This window comes from Carcharodon carcharias, chromosome 11 (genome assembly GCF_017639515.1).
Source record: "Carcharodon carcharias isolate sCarCar2 chromosome 11, sCarCar2.pri, whole genome shotgun sequence".
NCBI classification, from domain to species: domain Eukaryota; kingdom Metazoa; phylum Chordata; class Chondrichthyes; order Lamniformes; family Lamnidae; genus Carcharodon; species Carcharodon carcharias.
Genome location: NC_054477.1, coordinates 130,776,314 through 130,794,699, shown reverse-complemented (window position 1 = coordinate 130,794,699; position 18,386 = coordinate 130,776,314). Strand labels below are relative to the sequence as shown.

At 43.7% G+C, this 18,386-nt stretch overlaps 1 protein-coding gene across 3 annotated transcripts in view; it reads left to right on the top strand.

The window, feature by feature from the left end:
- Window positions 1–18,386, top strand: part of LOC121283840 (glypican-5-like) — a 1,341,390-nt gene that overhangs the window by 349,543 nt on the left and 973,461 nt on the right. The gene's annotated exons all lie outside the window — the stretch shown is intronic.

Below are 18,386 nucleotides of genomic sequence, written 5' to 3'. Positions count from 1 at the left end.
AGTAATTGTAAGAGCAAGGTAAATGTTGAATTGTTCCCTTTTTTAAATTTTTGCTTAAAGTTCTATAATGCAGTAATATTCCCCAGGCTATTGTGTAAGTTATGGCCGGAGAGTTTTCTGTTATGGTGCTATCCATTTTTCCATCTGTCTGTCAACCTAACATTAATACGACAGCTTAAATTTTAAATACTTTGCCAAGCATTTAAATACGGCTTTTATTGTTTGACAAACTGAATGTAGATGTACATTTACTTTAATATGCTATAATTTGTGTGACTTCTTTTACTATATAATTTTCCCAATTTTCCCTAAATTTAGCTCAATGGTGGCTTTGTATGCATTATTCAGGTTCCATAAAGGTCAGATTTCTGGTTTTAATTGTTGAAAATGTTTACATCAGCATCATTGCCGACAAGTGAAATCACTTCTTTCCCTCCAACAATGCTGTATCTTTCATAGATAAAGTAAAATTGAAGCATCAAAATTGTTATTTTTGAAATTTCTGGACAGGTACCAAATGCATTTGTATGATATTTTTCTGTACTTTATTGCCACTTTAGTATTAATTAATTTAAAGCAAAGAATTCATCCCAGCATTTAAATAGTCAGCATTGGAATGTCATGTTAAATATCCCTCTCTAAGTTCCTTATCACGTTTTGGGCTTTTTGATTTCTTTCTCACTGAAGGGATTTGGAAGTGATTAATTTTGAAGTGTTGTGCTTTAAAACAAAATAAATTTGCACATGTTTAAATGGCAGTCATTATTAACAGGCTGTATAGTAATGTGACAATGGCAGGCTATGTTATTAATTGCTGGGGGAGGGCATGCATAAATTAATATTAATGCTAAATACCAGACAGAGTGTGTGAGCTGGATATATTTCAGGATCAGTAGCGTAAGTCTAAGGAGAGATTTCTGAAGATGGGATGAGAAGTCAGTAGAAGATGTGGAAAACTGGGGTCTTTGGAATTTGTTTGGGATTAATCATAGAGATTGGAGTTTTGATGAGAGTTTGTGATGAAGGTCAAGGGGTCAGCTGGGATAATGCTGAAAATATCAACCCTGGAGATAATAGAGAAGTGAATGAGTATTTTGGTAGTGAGAGGCGGGCATAAGGTAAAGAAGCAGCAGCTGGTGTTCTGTAAATGAATATATGATTGACTGGATGTAGAGTGTGAAGGTTATTCCAAGGTCATGTAAGGCTCGAAGGTTGTGTACCATCAGATTTAGGATAAGAAAGCAGCTGGGGAAGGGTGATGGAATCAGGTAAGGTATGCCACTTTAAGCATAAATCTACTTTAGAACAATGACTGCATTTTAGCAGTGCTTCAGTGGAAGTGCTTTGAGGCATCTGGTCGTGGTGAAAATGCTATATAAATTCAAGTCCTTCTTTTTCAAACTGAACAGGATGGTTTTGGTTTTGCAAACTGAAGGAAATGGTAATTTATCCATGATTTTCTGGTCAGACAGGCAATTAGATAGCACAGCAACAATCATGGAATTGAAGGAGCTAACAGAAAGATAAAGAGGATAAATGTTGTACGTGTTGAAGCTCATCTTGTGTGTAGTAATTGTTGCTAAGGAGAGATGAGAATAGGAGTGGAACCTTCAGGAATGCCAGAGGTGACAATGAGAACATGAGAAGAGAAATTATTGCAAATATGCTAAGTTCATTAGGGTAAGTATGAGTGGAGGTGAATCACAGAAGACAGTAAAGGAAAAATGGTGTGGTCAGTTTAATCGAAAACACCAACACAACTTACATTTTAGTGCCTTTAGTAGAAAGAGCCCTGCAAAACATCGTAGATCAAGTAAAATCTAGAAGTTTAGAATATGGATTAAGTATGAACAACAAAAAGATAAAAACAGTGGTAGTTAGAAATAATACATGAGAAGAAACTAGAGTGAAGATTTAAGTGGATGATGTCACACTGGAAGAAGTTTGTCTATTTAGGCCAAATGATAACAGAAGATGGCAGATCCGATGCCAAAATCAGAAAGATAGAGAAAGGCAGAAATAATTTTGTGAAGTTGAAGGATGTGTTAACAACAAAAAAATCCATAATGAAAAAAAAACTCATAAGATTCTACATGCTATCCATTTTCCTGTATGCCTCAGAAATCTGGACATTAATGAAAGATCTGTGGGAGAAAATAAAGGATTTTGAAATGTGGATACTGAAGTGTATGCTTAAAACTCCATATACAGGCCAGAAGACAAATTAAGAGGTGCTTGAAATTGCAAGAACAAAAAGAGCTCTTAAAAAGTGACAACCAGAAAAGGAAATGTCAGTATTTTGGCCACTTGATCAAAGCTGGAAAGCTATAGCAATCTTTTCTAGAGAGCAAAGAGGAGGGCAGCAGGAAGAAGGGTCTACCTAGGTGTAGTTGTATAATGGACATCACAGAACGATTGCAGATGAGCTGCAACGGATGTGTGAGAATGGCACAAGACAGATAAACATGAATACCATGACGGCAGATCTTCTGGTAGGAGAAGCACATCCTCTACTGGCTTCTCATCCCATATGCAGGAGGGTTATAAAGCAAACCATGACAGTGAGCCACCTTAAGTCAGATGATCAAAAACTTGGTCAAAGAGGTAGGTTTTAAGGTGTGCTTTATAAAAGAGGAAAGCAAGGTACAGCGACAAAGAGGTGTAGGGGAAGAATTCCAAAGTTAAGGACCTAGGCAACCAAAGGCATGACCAGCAGTGGGGATGTTCAAGAGGTGAAAATTAGATGAGTGCAGGTATCTCAGAAGGTTGTGGGGTTGGAGGAGATTACAGAGATAGGGAGGGACAAGGACATGCAGTAATTTGAAAACAAGGATGATAATTTTAAAATAAAGACAGGGAGGCGTCCGAGCACAGGGGTATTGGTTAACAGGAATTGATGTGAGTTAATACATGGGCAGCAGAGCTTTGGATGATCTTAAGTTTTCAGAGGGTAGAATATTGGGAGCGTCTTGGAATATGTCTAAAGGTAGAAAAGGTGTGAATGGGGATTTCAGCAGCAGAAGAGCTGAGGCAGAGAAGTAGGGGATAACATATTATCATTGGTTAGCTAAGAGCTGGCAAGGCCAGCATTTGTTGCCCATCTCTAATTGCACTTGAGATGTTCTGGTGGGCACAATTTCATGTTATATTTAAGAATGACTTGTTAAAGTCCAAAACAAGCATCTTAAACTTAACTTAAGTTCATGACATAGTCATAAGGGGTGAGTTAGATAAAGTTGATTGGGAAAATAGTTGAAAAGATATGATGAGAAATAAGTAATGGAAAAGTTTTAAAGGTCTAATTCAAAATTCTGAATGAACATACCATTCATTGAGAAACAAAAAATTCCCAGGAGAAATGATTCATCCATGCTTGACTAAAGAAGTTAAGCATAGTATTAGATTAATGGAAAAAGTTTATAATGTTGCAAAAAACAGAACTATGCATGAGGGCTAGGAGTGTTTTAGAAACCAGCAAATATCAATCAAAAATTTGACGAAAGGAGAAAAATAGATTCCAAGAATAAACTCACAAGAATTATGAAAACAGATTGTAAGGGCTTCTATACATATGTAAAAAAGGAAAAAAATAGCAAAGGTAGTTGCTGGTCATAGAGAGAATGAGACAGCAGAAATTAAATTGGTAATAAGAAAATAGCAGAGGCATTGAATAAATATTTGGTATCAATCTTCATAGAAGAAGACAAAAAGAGCATACCAAAAATAGTGGGGAACCAAGGGATTAATGAGAGTGAGGAACTTGAAAGTAATTAATATCAGCGCAGATATGCAAAGTTTATGAACATAGGAACTTACGAATGGGAGTAATCCATTTAGCTCCTCAAGCTAGGTTCCACCATTTAGTGATTTTGTGACCTAACTCCATATACCTGCTTTTTCCCCATTATCTCTTAATACCTTTGGATAAACAAGTTTATCAATCTCAGATTAAGAAATAACAATTGACAGAGCATCAATTGCAATTTGCAGGAAAAAATTCCAGATTTCTACCGCCCATTGTGTGTAGAAGTGTTTCCTAATTTCACTCCTAAAAGGTCTGACTAATTTTGAAACCAAGTCCCCTTGTCCTAGCCCCTAGCCAGTGGAAACTATTTTTCTTTACCCACCCTTTTTGTTCCCCTTAATATGTTAATATTTTCTTTAAATCACTCCTTTATCTTCTAAATTTCAGGGAATGCAGCCTTGGTTTGCTTAATTTTTGTTTTGCAATTTAACCCTCAGAATCCAGATATCAATTTGGTAATCCTACACTGCACTCCCCTTCAAAGTCAATATATCTTTCTGAAGGTGTGGTTGAACTGTTCATGATGCTTTAGATATGGTGTAACCAGAGCTTTGTATAGCTGATGAAGGACTTCTTTCCCTTGTATTCTAGCCCTTCAGATATAAAGCTCAAGATTCCATTGGCCTTTTTGATTATTTTCTGTTCCTATCCATAACATTTTAATGACCTATGTACTTGGATCCCCAGGTCTGTTTCTAGCTTTTCATGATGCAGGGTACCCTGCTCTATCCTTTATGTTCAAAGTGGATGAACTCACACTTGCATATGTTGAAACCTGTTTGCCAAAGTTTTGTCAATTCATTTAATCTATCAATATCTCATTGTAATGTTATGCTTCCATCTACGTAGCTTACAATACTGCTTATCTTTGTGTCACTGGTAAATTTGGATATGTAGTTTTCTATACCAGTGCTGTATCATAACTGTGAAGTTCACCCTATTAGTTGGGCCTGCGGTTTCTTCTGTTCACTGGACTTTGGTTAGCCTGATTTTTATTTGTGAGCATCGGTCCCTCAGAGGATGAGACTGGGGAATTAATAATGAGAAATAAAGAATTGACAGAGTTTTTAAACAAATATTTTGTATCCACCTTCACTATAGAAGACACAAAAAGCACCCCGAGAATAGAAGAAAATCAAGAGACAGGAGGGTGGGAGGAACTTAAATAATCATTATTACGAGCAAAAAAGTCATGGGAAGACTAAGGGAAATTAAGACTGACATGTCCCCTAGACCAGATAGCCTGCATCATAAGGGCTTAAAAGAAGTGGCTGCAGAGACAGTGAATGCATCTGTTGTAATCTTCCAAAATTCCCAGCAGATTGAAAAACTGCAAATGTAACCTCTTCGAGAAAGGAGAGAGACAGAAAGTAGGAAACTGTAGGTCATTTAGTCTAACGTCTGTCGTTGAGAAAATGCTAGAATCCATTATTACGGAGTTGGTAGCAAGACATTTAGAAAATCATAATACTTTCAGGCAAAGCCAACATTGTTTTGTGAAAGGAAAATCGTGTTTGACAAATTTATTAGAGTTCTTTGAGGATGTAGCAAGAAGGGTGGACAAAGGGGAAGTAGTCGATGTGGGGTAGAATTTTGCCCTTGGCTTGGTGGGGACGGGCAGGGGCGGTTGGGAAGTTGACCACCACCTGCGATCAGCACCGCACCGCAATTTTACATCGGTGAGCAAATTAAGGCTCGCCCAATGTGGAGCGCAAGCGGCAGTGTCAGCGCTGCCTATACGGGTGGGGGGAGGAGGACGAGCTGTCCCAGGGAGATGAAGTGCTGTTTAAAAAAACTAATGAACAACATAAAAATATCAGAAAACATGTCCACTCATGTGACTGTCACATGAGCAGGGACATGTTTTTAATTCAAGTGTAAAATTTTTATTTTATTTTTATTGGCTTTAGGAAACCTCATTCCACCTGTGGATGAGGTTTTTAAAAAAATGCAAAGGCCGCTTGGTCTTTTCGCCTGCCTGTCAACTGTTAGGTTGAACGGGCAGTGAAAAGTTCAGCACAACAGGCCTTAATAGGCCTTTTAGTTGTCGGTGGGTGCGCTGCCAGCTCCGGCGCCTCCCCACTGACCTAAATATCATGAGAATGTGCGTTGATGTTGGCACGCATGGCCGACATCAACACGTTTTATTTCATGCTCAAGCATGGCAGGCGTGCGCCCCCTGCCAAGGGAAAGATCCTGGTGTAATTGGATTTCCAAAGACATTTGATAAAGTGCCATGTCAAAGGTCACCACACAAGATGAGAGCTTATGGTGTTAGGGATCATATATTAACATGGATAGAGGGCTGGCTAACTAATAGGAAACAGAGAGTCAGGATAGATGGATCATTTTCAGGTTGGAAAACCGTAACTAGTAGAGTGCTAGACCTCAACTACTTTATTTATTTATCATTACTGATAATGGATGAAGGGACTGACTATATTCTAACCAAATTTGTTGACAGTACAAAGATGGGTAGGAAGACAAGTTGTCAGGTGGATGCAAAGAGTATGCAAAGGGATATAGGTAGGTTAAATGAGTGGACAAAAATTTGGCAGATGGAGAATAATATGGGAAAGTGTGAGGTTGTCCACTTTGGTCGGAAGAATAGAAAAGCAGAATATTATTTCAATGAAAATAGACTACAGAATGCGGCAGTAAGGGATTTGGGGATCCTTGTACATGAATCACAAAATGTCAGCATGCAGGTACAACAATTAATTAGGAAGGCAAATGGTAGCCTTTAGTGCAAGGGGTTGGGGGCGTGGGAGTATAAAAGTAGGGATGTCTTAATACAACTGTACAGGACATTGGTGAGACCACACCTACTGTACTGTATAGAGTTTTGGTCACCTTACTTAGGGAAGGATATACTTACATTGGGAAAAGTTCAGAGAAGATTCTCTAAGCTGATTCCTGGGATGAGGGGTTTGTCTAAATAAGAAAGTTGGGCATATACTCATTGGAATTTAGAAGAATGAGAGGTGATCATATTGAAACATATACGGTTCTGAGGGGTCTTGAAAGGGTAGGTCCTAGGAGGATGTTTGCCCTAAAATTAGGGGGAACAGTTTAAAAATAGGGGGCCTCCCATTTAAGATGGAGATGAGGAAAAAACTTCTTCTCTCAGAGGATCGTTAGTGTTTGGAATTCTCTTCCTCAGCGAGCAGTGGAGGCTTGGGCATTGAATATATCCAAGGCTGAGTTAGAGAGATACATGATTGACAAGGGAGTTGCGGATTAAAGTGGGCAGGCAGGAAAGTGGAATTAAGGCCGCGTTCAGCTTAACCATGATCTTATTAGATGGGAGAGCAGGCCCAATGGGCCAAATGGCCTATTCCTCTTATTTCTTCAATTCTTATGTTCTTACACTTTATCTTGAGTCTGTAAACTGTTTACAATTTGAATTGACCTTTTCAATACAAACACCAGGGTAAAGTTTCCCTTCTGGATGAAAACTGAGCACTGTAATGGTGAGGTAAACTTTATGCTTGCCAAATATTGCTGCACTCTATTCAGCAGATTTTCTGATCTCCTGTTAATTTTGTATGCACAGCGAGCTGCTTCCTCAGATTCTTAAATCATACCTGCCTGCAGGAGCTCAACTATCTCCGACAAACAGAAGACCTGGAGGCAGATGAGGAAAAGATAAATAGTCAAAGGAAGTCTACTTTAAATTAAAAAGTGACATTACGATAAGGGAGCAGGGCTTAAACTTGTCAAAGATAAATTTAGGGTGGATTTCAGGATTTGCAAGTGCAGAGCCTTCAAAACTTTGAATGGACCTCAGAGTAGTGAAGTAAAACATCCTGGAATCATTTAAGAAACAATTAGATTCAGCAATAGAGGATTGTTGGGTTGTTCTTGTTGGATTAATTAGGATGGGGAGAAACGTTTCTTTTTGAAGTCCCATCAGAAAATAAGCATTCAGAGTTGCTAAGTGCTGGTCAGCTCGCATTGAAAATCACTTAAAAGGCACAGGATGATACGGTAAGCACTTAGATTTTCATGAAGTTTTATGCCGGTTCTTGGTTTTCTTGCTTCCAACACTGTTTCTGGGAACAATGAAAATCCTTTGAGCTGACCTGTTAAAAGAAGTAGGGATGGATTGGATCAGGAAAGTGTGTGGCTGAAGAATTCGTGGGAGAAAGGAGGGATTTCATTTTTGGAACTGGCATCATTACTGAGATATCAAGGACACTAAGGTCTTAACTCAAATGATAAATAGGACTCAAAAACAAAAATTGCTGGAAGAACTCAGCAGGTCTGACAGCATCTGTGGAGAGGAAGACAGAGTTAACGTTTCGAGTCCGTATGACTCTTCACCAGAATTGGATTCGAAATGTTAACTCTGTCTCCCTCTCCACAGATGCTGTCAGACCCGCTGAGTTTTTCCAGCAATTTTTGTTTTTGTTTCAGATTTCCAGCACCCGCAGTATTTTGCTTTTATCTGAGTGATAATTAAGACTGTTGAAAGGGCTTTAAACCAATATGCTATTTATCAGGGTTGGGGCAGGGGCAGGTTGGTGAGGTTGGGATAGGAACAAGAATAAAAGGCAGTATAGGCTAAAGATAAGAAAAGGGGATAAGGGGATATAAAGTCCAGTTCATAAATAGTATTAAGCTTGATGGGCTGGATCATGCTCTGAAGTGTGGTAGTGGGCAGAAAAAAGGATGTGTTACCCGCTGGCTGCAATGGTGGGTTTTTGTGCCTTATCGCCCCAATCCCTCCTCATTAATCGGGAAGCACACCAGATTGCTGATGGGGCGTCTTCTTATTTGATCACCCGGCTGTCACCTCAGTCCTTCAGTAAACTGGGTGCCATATTTAAAAGCCACTCCTGCAAAGAATGAGCACTCTTCAAGAGATAGAAAGCTGCTGCAAACTGATAGCTGTCAAAGGAGGAAACATGCTGCCCTCCCTTCAGGGCACTATTGGGCGCAGTGGAGGCCTGCCATGGTGTCCTCCACCCCCGCTCTGGTCGAAGGTCAGCAAGCAAGGTGACCAATCCAGCATGGGAGGCGGTGGCAGCGGTGGTCAGAGCCAATGTCCTGCAAAAGAGGACAGTCACCCAGTGCCGAAAGAGGATGAATGGTCTCATCTTCTCCTCCAGGATAAGTCACTCTTCTCATCACTCCCAACTCACAAACCCATCACACAACCTTAGGAATCTCATATCTCCAGGGAAAACTCCACTAACTCACACACACCCTCACATCTCCATCAGACTCATATCCTCTGGAACTCATGTTTGCATCCCGTCCATGGCTCCGCTCACCACACAAACATTCCATGCTGTGCCATGTGTCCTGCTCACACTCTTTCCATCTGTTTTCATGCAGGAGAAGCTGGCTCACAACAGCAGAGAGAGGTCCCAGACTGGGGGTGGAATGCCCACATTAGGCCTCTCACTCACTTTGAGGGGCGTACCATTGCGCTGACAGCTGAGGACATGCACCATGCCTGTGGTGACGGTGAGGTTAGTGGTGAACGCCCGTGTAAGGATCCTGCACCACATCATCCCTCTCTCAATGCAACTGTAAGTGTTCTCTCTCCTGCTTTTGACTCTGCTGCCATGCACTAATCATCTCTACTTTGGTTCACAGGGAGCTCTGCCAAGAAACCAATGCCTTCAGCCAGCCAGTGCCACAGCTCCATCCAGGTCCTACCTTCCACCCAAGATGACACCTCCTCCAATGAAGAGCTGGAAATAAGTAGACTGGAAGACCTGTCATAGCGCTTACCCACACCCTCCAACTGCTCAGAGACACACACCTCGGTGTGGGACCAAGCTCTATAACATGCTCAGGTTCACAATCTGGTGATCACCGCATGGACATGTGTCTGTAGCAGGAAGAGGCAGGTTCAGCCGAGCTCCTCAGCACTCGGAGGACTACTGGGGAAGAGTTTTCTGTGTGTTCCAAGTCAGATGATGAGCCTCTGGATTTGGCCTTCCAACTCATTGTGGAGAGTCAGTGTGAAGATGGGGGAACATCACACAGAGCTTTTGGAAGCCCTCAACAGAGTGGCAAGTGAGTCGGAGGAGTGGCTCTCCGATCAAGTGGTGCCCACATGTGCGCACTTGGAAGTTTCCATGGGAAGGACAGCGGACGCCATGGCGACCCTGGTCCAGCAGAATGCGGAGATGCGTGTAGACATACTCTCCATCGCGGTAGCCATGGGTGATTTCCTCCAGTGGCAACACGAGAGGGAAACAGGGCACTTCAATGCCTCTTCAGGTGCTCCTTCCCATCAATGAGTCTGGTCGGGGCCTTCGGGCACCTGAAGAGAGGAAGAGTGGCAGCTGGGCACCCCTGCATTGTCCAGCCATGGATCTCAGAGGCTGTCCTCTCTCTCTGAGTCCCCTTTGCCTGCGACCCCCTCAAACTCATCCTCTGTCACCACAGAAGGAGCAGCTTGCCCACAGGGAAGCAGCCAAAGCAAATGGGGCCCTCAAGGCCTCGGCTCTCCAGAGTACGCATGCCAAAGTCATCAGAGGCAACAGGGCAACCATTGCACAGGCTGTCTCCACCTCTGCCTTGGATGTCAGGAAGCACCTAGAAGAAGTGGTAGGCCTAGAAAAGTTCTGATCACAAGTGATTGCACGGGTGAACACATTTTGTCACTGTATAATCTGAAAATATATTCACTTTTACTGAACAATGTGTCGTGGTCTCTTTCACCTTCATTTACAAGTTTTCCTCCTGCATCCTTCCCCAATAGCAGTTCAGCTGCATGCAGCCGGCCCACAAGCCCTTCTGGAGGGAGAAGTGAACGTGTGGCTGGGCCTTTCAGAGCCTCATGCAAGTGCCCTCCCATGCATGCAGATCTTTCCTCCATCGCATTCATCTCAATGTCCCATGCATTTTCAATGCTGCCTGCTGGAGTTCTCTCTCAGTTATCCATCTGAACTGACCTGCATCTCCGCCTGCCCACTGCTCACACTCCCATGTAGCACCTGTGCCCGCCCAACACGAGGCTCCTTTCACTTTTGATTTTTCAAGGTGGTAGTAGTGAAGTATGCCTTCAGCTCTTCCAACCTTTCCCCTCCCCCAGTCACCCATGTTCTTTCCCCCCATCACTGTTGACCCTGCTGGCATTACCTGCCAACTCCTTACCGTCATCTACCAGCCAGATCTCTTTTCTTTCCAGGATGTCTGGGTGAACATGAACATTCCCTATCTTCTCAAGAATCCCACCCCTATCCACATTGACATCCCTGACCTCCTCCTTCCCACCCCAGGGTTTGTGTCTGCCTCCGAATTCCCACCAACCACTCTTGCCGTCCTTTCTACTGCTACCATTGCACCCTCGCCCTCCCACCCTACAATCTCAACCTGCCCGCTGTCATTCTTACCATTCTCCTACTATGCTGACCCTCATTTCGTTCTCCAGGAGGCAGTCATCGACTCCACAGACCCCTCCTTTACACATTTATCTGGACATCTCTCCCTTACTCCCTTACTCCTTCCTGCCCCCCGCTTACTCCTTCCTCCACCCTTACTCCTTTTTCCAACCTTACTCCTTCCCCCTGCTAACTCCTTCCCCGCCGGACTCCACCCTAAGACCTTCCCCCTCCAAACTCCTTCCTGCCCACAAAGTACTGTTTTACTCCAAACTCCTTTCTCCACGCTTTCTCCTTCTTTCACCTTACTGCTTCCTCCACCCTTACCCCTTCCCCACTCCGAATTCCTCCCTCCTCTTGGACTCTTTCCCCCCTCCAAACTCCTTCCTCCACCTGAAATTCTTCCCCTCTCCAAACTCCTTCCTCCTCCCTTTCTCACACCCCCCCCCCCCCCCCCCCCCCCCCTCTACCTCCCGGAACTTCTTCATCTCCCCCAGACTCCTTCCGCCCTCTGAGCCCCTTCCTGTCCCTGGACTCCTTCCCATCCCTGAACTCCTTCCTTCCCCTGCACTCCTTCCTCCCCCCAAAGCCTTTCCCCCCTCCAAACTCCTTCCTCCACCCAAAGTCCTTTCCTTTTCCAAACTCCTTACCCCCTCCAAACGCCTTACATTATACCTTCCTCCCCCTTACATCTGCTTCCTCAGTTGCCATATTCTCCCCCATTATACCTTCCCTGTACTCCTTCCCTCCCACAACCTCAGCCCCCAACACCATTGTTTCCGCCCTGCAACCTCAGATCTCCCCTCCCACCCTACCCGCCGACACCTTTATTCCTTCCCTCCTAACCTCACCCTCATGGTCCATCTTCCTTCCCCACTCACATCTGGACCTTTTCCTTCACCCCCTCAATGATCATCTATAGCAAACCATGGCCAAGACACTGATTTCCTGAAGCAGATCCTCAACGGTGACCTTCCACCTTCTGTGAGCTGCTTTGTGGTGGAGCCATGTCCATCAGAATCCACCCAGCTTGGAATGCACGTGTTCTTCCAGGGTTCGGTTGCTGTAGAGCTCCAGTGTCTTCTGCTCCACAGATGTCTGCGATGTGAGGAAGGCCCTGATGGTAAGTCCCAACTTCTGCATTCACACTTGGGCCTAGGACGCTACCCTGAGGAACTGCTGCGGTGATGTCCTGGAGCTGAGATGACTGACCTCCAACAACCACAACCATTGCCCTTTGTGCTCGGTACGACTCCAACCAGTGGAGAGTTTTCCCCTTAATTCCCATTGATTCAAGTTTAGCTAGGGTTGCTTGATGCCACACTTGGTCAAATGCAGCCTTCATGTCAAGGACAGTCACTCTCACCTCACCTTGGGAGTTCAGCTCTTTTGTCCATGTTTGAACCAAGGCTGTAATGAGGTCAGGAGCTGAGTGGCCCTGGTGGAACCCAAACTGGGCATCAGTGAGCAAATTATTGCTAAGCAAGTTCTGCTTGATAGCACTGTTGATGACCCCTTCCATTTCTTTATTGATGATGGAGAATAGACTGATGGGGCGGTAATTGGCTGGGTTGGATTTGTCCTTTATTTGTACAGGACATTCGTGGGCAATTTTACACATAGCCAGGCAGATGCCAATGTTGTAACTGTACTGGAGCAGCTTGGCTAGGGGTGCAGCAAGTTCTGGAGCACAAGTCTTCAGTACTATTGCCAGAATGTTGTCAGGGCCCATTGCCTTTGCAGTATTCCGTGCCTTCAGTTGTTTCTTGATATCAAGTGGAGTGAATCGAATTGGCTGAAGACTGGCATCTGTGATGCTGGGGACCTCCAGAGGAGGCTGAGATGGATCATTCACTTGGCACTTCTGGCTGAAGATTGTTGCTAATGCTTTGGCCTTTTCTGTGCTGGGCTCCTTCATCATTGAGGCTGGGGATATTTGTGGAGCCACCTCCTCCAGCGAGTTGTTTAATTGTCTACCACCATTCACGACTGGATGTGGCAGGACTGCAGGGCTTAGGTCTGATCCGTTGGTTGTGGGGTTTCTTAGCTCTGTCTATCACTTGCTGCTTATGCTGTTTTGCATGGAAGTAGTCCTGTTTTATAGCTTCACCAGGTTGACACCTCATTTTTAGGTATGCCTGCTGCTGCCCCTGGCATACCCTCCTGCACTCTTCGTTCAACCAGGGTTGATCCCCTGTCTTGATGGTAATGCTAGAGTGGGGGATATGCCTGGTCATGAGGTTACAGATTGTGTTCGAGTACAATTCTGCTGCTGCTGATCCTCAGTGCCTCATGGATGTCCAGTCTTGAGTTGCTAGATCTGTTTGAAATCTATCCCATATAGCACGGTGGTAGAGCCTCCCAACACAATGGTGGGTATCCTTAATGTGAAGGTAGGACTTTGTCCCCACAATGACTGTGCAGTGGTCACTCCTACTGATACTATAATGGACAGATAAATCTGCGGCAGGCAGGTTGATGAGGATGAGGTCAAGTATGTTTTTCTGTTTTGTTGGTTCCCTCATCACCTGCCGCAGACCCAGTCTAGCAGCTATGTCATTTAGGACTCGGCCAGCTTGGTCAGTAGTGGTGCTTCCAAGCCACTCTTGGTGATGGACGTTGAAATCCCCCACCCAGAGAACATTCTGTGCCCGTGCCACCATCAGTACTTCCTCAAAGTGATGTTCAACATGGAGCAGCACTGATTCATCAGCTGAGGGAGGGCAGTACGTGGTAATCAGCAGGAGGTTTCCTTGCCCATGTTTGACCTGATGCCATGAGACTCATGGAGTCCGGATTCCATGTTGAGTCGATGTATTAAAATGAAGTTCCCGACTGTGGCAGTGGGAAAGGCGGTTCACCATTGACAGGCGGAGTGGACGATCGCAAACTGGTTTCATGACAGCGTGAAACTGATATTTAGCCATCCTGCCATACTGTCCGCTCACATCCGTAATGATGACCAACGCCAATGGGGACGGAAAATTCCACCCTTAGTGTGTTTCAAAAGCCAGCACGGACATAATGGGGCCAAGGGGCCTCTTTCTTTGCCATAAACATTCTATGATTGTATGAAAGTGTAGTGTAGTGACCTCTAAAGGGAATCTGTGTGAGCAGGGCAAGCAACTTTGAATCACCTTAGCCAATCAGATTGAAGAATCATTAATAAGCAGCACAAGTTTGAAACAGAAAGTGTAAGTTATAATATTTAATTCTATGCCAAATCAAGTAAAGTGAAAGCAAAGAAAACAATGTACTTTTTATTTTTTTCTCAAATATCCAACAATAATTAAAATCTAAAGGAGTGAGACTACTCAGTTGTAAAAGTTAATTTTCAGTGCCAGAAGGTTTATTTAGCAATAATTGAGATTTATAGGAACATAAGAAACATGCCCTTCGAACTTGCTCTGCCATTCAATCCAATCATGACTGATCCTTCATCACTACACTATCTGAAAATTTTGGCATCATTTTTGCATTCAATTATGTTCAAGTACAATCAGCGATCATTTGACATCCAATGTTCTAATTTGGATTGAGTTTTGCATGCAGTCATCAGCTTTTTGCCATCTTTGATATCAAATTGATCAAATGGTAAAAGGTGCTTGAAGGCATCCGGTACACTCGAAACTATCCAATGTGCTCAAAGCTATCCAATGCACTCAAAGCTACCAAATGCACTCAAAAGTGGCAAATGTGCTCAGCTATCTGCATTGAAAAATACAAGGAAATTAATTACTTAAATAATATCTGAATTTGTTCAGTTTTTTCATTTAGTCCAAAGAATCTTTCCACTGTACAGTACATGCTTGAGATCACCACCAGATCCCCTTCAGCTCTCAATTCATTTTAATCTCTGGATCTTTACTTTCCACAACCCCCCCCCGACAATGACATCAGTTACACTACTTGCAATGTTAAGTTATAGCTAAGTGATTGCTTTTGAGTGCAATTGATGTTAAATGAGTGAAAATGAGTGCTGTTGAATGCAAATGATGTCAAAATTTTCAGGTAGGGATACTGCATTCTCCCTACCACAGTTCCCATATCCCTTGATTTTCTGAGAGACTAATAATCTGCCAATATCAGCCTTAAATATATTCACCAGATTCACCAGAATGATATAAGGGGAGGTTGCATAGGCTAGGCTTATAATTTCCTGGATATGGAAGATTAACGGATGATCTACTTGAGTTATTTGAGCTATTTTGAGGATTTGACAGGGAGAGCCTGCTTCTGGGGATTTCAGAACCTTATGGGCCATAAAGGGGTGATATTAGAAAGTACTTCTTTGCACAAAGGCTGGTGGAAGTCTAGATCTCCTCTTACATTGGAAATTTCAAAAGATAGATTTTTCTTCAGTAATTGTATTAGGGGATATGGAGCAAAAGTGGGTTAATAGGTTTGGGGTACAGATGTAATCGAATGGCGGAATAGGCTTTAGGGGCTGAAAGGCTTACTCCTGTTCCTAAATTCTTTAAACCTTTCTGTTGATACCTGGTATCTTGGCTGACACAATGGGCGGAATTTTATGAGTACACCCACAGTCTCTTCAATCGGTGAAAACCGCTCATCCCTTTTCTCCAGGAGAACCAAAGCACTTTCCAGTTAATCAGGCACTTACCTGGACAGTGTTGGGCCTCTCATTCTATTAAGGCCCCAGTGGGGCAGAAATCCCACCCCCGAGAGCTGACTCTGCAATATCACTATTGCCACCTAGAATGGTGGCTACTGCCGATATTGCATTCAGGCCTGCAGGATGGATCGTCCATCGATTCCCAGACAGAGGTGAGTGTGGGCAGGCTGGTGTTGGTGGGGAGGGGGGTCACCAGCAAGAGTGGGGAGAGGAAAGGCAGAAACAAGGGCGAGGGAATGGCTTTTAGCAAGCCCCCCATCCTGATGCTGGGTCCCTTGATCGGGCACAAAGTGCCCATGAACAAGGGATCCACCCCAGTACCCTGCTAGCAAACCTGACATGTCTTGCTGGACAGCCTCCCTGGATGGTGAGCCCCCTGACTAACCAGCGGTGGCGGGATGGGGCCCTTAAGTGGCCCTTAAGTAACTGCTTAATTGGCCTCTGGATGGGATGGCTGTCCTCTGCCTTTCCTACTTGGAGCTTGATCAGGAGGCGTCAGGACAGCGGCTGGGTCCTCATCCCGCACCCTCCCGCCCGATCAAATGGCCACCCTACCCCTAAAAGCGCCTCAGGGAGGGGGATTAAATTCTGCCCAATGTGGATGGCAGTTCCTCTTCTTAAAGGAAGCTGCACCAGGAGACTCTTCATTGTGTCATTACGATAAATGATACGATTATATGAATGCCGGTCAAAACATAGTACTGGATGGAATCTTCAGAAACATCCAATTACAGCATGTCATGCTTTTTTTGATACTGTGTGAAAGAAGGCTAAGCAGGATGATCAGAAGCCAGCCTGCCAGTTTGGACCTCCTCGCAAGGTACAATTAAGTAATTTTGTAGTCCTAGGCATATCTCGTGAGAGACCTGTCACCTTATGGTCTGGATCAGCAGAGTGACTTCCACAAATAAGTTTGTGGCTAATCTGCCAAATAGGGTTGGTACTTGCAAGAATAATAACGGTCAGCTTGATATGAAACTTAGGAGCACTGCCGTACAGGCATACTGGAGTGCTGTGGAGATGGTGCTGCACACTTGCTAAGACCTTGGGGGTATGTCATGCAGCACCATTGCCACTTCAACAGCTGGCAAATAGGAGTTGAGTGCTGGGCTACCATGTCATTTTATGACTTAAATCTTAATTAGGTTTACTTTTCCTTTCATGTTTGCTTGGCACTTAATAATTACCTGCTGCTTAGCAAAGACAGGGGAAAAATGCCTTCTGCGCCTTTCAAAATTTTTGTTCTCCTCTTTTAATGCTTCCTTTTTAATTGGCCTCATCCCTTTCAATTTGACATGCATGCAATTTTTCTCTAGTTTGCCCCTGGACTGATTTGAGTCTGCACCTTTCACTGAATAACAAAACAAATGAACTCATGAGAATTGTTGAGTGATACTGCAACCTGATTTCTCAGGTAGGCTTTGCACCTATCCTGAACCATTAGGGACTGTCTTACACCTGTAAATCTACTCGATCTAATTGAAGGGAGGAACAAACGCAAGTGGCTAAATTACTGACCCTGGTTCCTGATATATCTATGTCCCATTGAATTGGGCTTTTCAACCTTGAAAGGAGGTGAGTGAGATGTTTTTAAAAAAAGGAAAAAATAAGGAAGGGATAGATTTGGAAAATTGGTTAAAACTAAATTTCAAGAGAAGAGCATGGAATACTAGTTCATTCAAATAAAAGGCATGTTTAGAACTGATGTCAAGAAGTTCCTCAGTCATTGATCAACGCAAAGGTGGACATCTAGGTAAGGTGGTGAAGGGAAAAATCCTGGAATCATATATGTGGACGTGGATGTCTATGATCTTTCTGGAGTGAAGAACTGACTCAGTACAAAAGTTATGATAACTTTGTACTAAAACAGCATTTTCAGAGATTTCTTATCCTTTCATCGATGTGGGCCTGTGCCTAATTGCCCTTGAGAAGGTGATGTTGAGCTGCCTTTGCTGATGATTGAGTGGAGGCTGATGGTGTGGTAATTGACAGATTGGATTTTCCCGTGACGCTGGGGACCTCAGGAGGAGGCTGAGATGGATTATTCACTTGGCACTCTGGCTGAAGGCTGCAAATGCTTCAGCCTTGTCTTTTACACTGATGTGCCAGGCTCCCCCTTCATTGAGGATGGGGATATTTGCGGAGCCTCCTCTTCCAATTAGCTATTTAATTGTCCATCACCATTCACAACTGGATATGCAAGTACTGCAGATACATGAATGATCCATTTGTTGTGGAATCACTTAGCTCTGTCTATCGTATGCTGCTTCCACTATTTAGCATGCAGGTAAAGTCATGTGTTGTAGTTTCACCAGGTTGACACTTCATTTTTAGGTTTGTCTGCTGCTGCTCCTGTCATCTTACAGTCTGGATCAGCAGAGTGACTTCTCCCATAAATAAATTTGTGGCTGTTCTGCCAAACAGGGTTGGTACTTGCAGTAACAGTCAGACCCTCCTTCATTCTTTAGGGTTGATCCCTCAGCTTGATGGTAATGGTAAGGTGAGGGAAATGCCAGGTTGTGATGTTACAGCTTGTGGTTGAGTACAATTTTGCTGCAGCTGAAAGCCCACAGTGCCTAATGGATGTCCAGTTTTGAGC